Here is a 1,561-nt window from a genome sequence, read left to right on the forward strand (position 1 = left end):
GTGGGATGGACAGAGGTCAGTGGTGAGAGGACCCCTGAGCAGGGCTGGAGTGGTGCAGAGGGCCTGAGGGACTGAGTCAGAGAAAGGGACAGGCAGAGAGAGGCAGAGAGGGAGTGGGGGCAGGGAGCAAAGTGGGGAGCCTGGAAGGTGGGGGAGGGGAGGGACTGAGGGGCCCAGCTGGAGGGGACAGGAAAGGCAGGAAGTCCTGGCATCAGAGGCTGGGAGGGGCCCTTGAGCTCCAAGGTTCTGACCTCCTGGGGGCCCAGCAGTGCAGGAGCCCATGGCACTTGGATACTCAGGTCCTCCTTGGTGGCTGGGTGGCTGGCTGGAACCTCTGGGTCTGTCCCTGAAGTGGTGACTTCCAGGAGAGAGGGCTGTCCTGGGTCAGGTTTGCCTTGGAGCCTCCTCTGTCGAGAGGGGTCCCCAAATAGCCTCCTTCACGGCCCAGGTCCCTGCTGCATTTCCCACCTGGGCCAGCTGGGCGGCCACCATGTTGCACAACTGGGCCCCAGTCTGGAGGGTGGGGATGCTGGAGCCCATCATCCCCTTGCCCCATGTAAATATTAACAGTACTAGGTGTAGAAGGTTGGCACTGGACACAGGTATTACAGTATGAAACTGACTCTGCATTTGTGACAAAATGCTTACAAAACTGTTGCCTGTGATATTTTGGGGGGCAGACTAAATGCCTTCAGAGCCTGTACCTGGAGGAGACATTAATAGGAACATTGGGAAAGTTAGTGTGTGTTGGTTTCATCTTGGCACTTTCCCAAAAATCTACATCAAGGAAAAGATCTCAGGCCAGTTTGCAAGCAGGGATGTCATGGAACATAGCTCTGCTAAAGGAGCTCTCTCTGCCTATGGGGACAATCTACTTTGGCTGAGCGTAGAGTCATTGGTCCCCCCCGAGATTTAAAGAGGCAAGAGCTTCTGTACTCCACCAAACTGAAGCAAATACAAGAAGCGACTTTGAAGAGATGGCCTTAGCAGGACAGTGCACACAGGCACTTCTCAGTCACACCCACCACACAGCCAACCCAAAGGTAAATTGGCTAAGTGCATCACCATTCCATTCTAACCTGTTATTTTGAATGGTCTCCATCCAGTAGGCAGGATTGATAAAGCCCAGGATCTAGTATAAAGAAGACCACAGTTTTCAGGTCCCCAAACTATGCCTGGACAAGATAGTTGAGTATGGCTATGGACTTTAGCAGATGTGAATACACTAGAAACCTGAATGTTTGAGGGCATTTTATTGCAAAAGAATCCATAAGTCTGGCCTTCTAATGCATAGACAAGTTTTACCTCTAATAGAACTGCTGTGACCCCAATTCTGCACCAACACAAAGTGGGCTGCAAAAGCCATGCTGTCTTTAAGAGGGGCACATTCTCCAGTGGCCACTTCAGATACAGCCACAGAGTATGACAAGCACAAAATAATTTTCCAGAAGGCAAGATAGGGGTAGAGGTGACAAGAGACATGGAAGGCCTCCCAGAGGGCAGAATCAGGGCGTGCCATTTGGGCTAACTGAGACCAAGCACTGCCAGGATGGGAACTTTC

The sequence above is a fragment of the Propithecus coquereli genome, unplaced genomic scaffold, assembly GCF_000956105.1.
Source record: "Propithecus coquereli isolate 6110/MARCELLA unplaced genomic scaffold, Pcoq_1.0 Scaffold223, whole genome shotgun sequence".
NCBI lineage: Eukaryota > Metazoa > Chordata > Mammalia > Primates > Indriidae > Propithecus > Propithecus coquereli.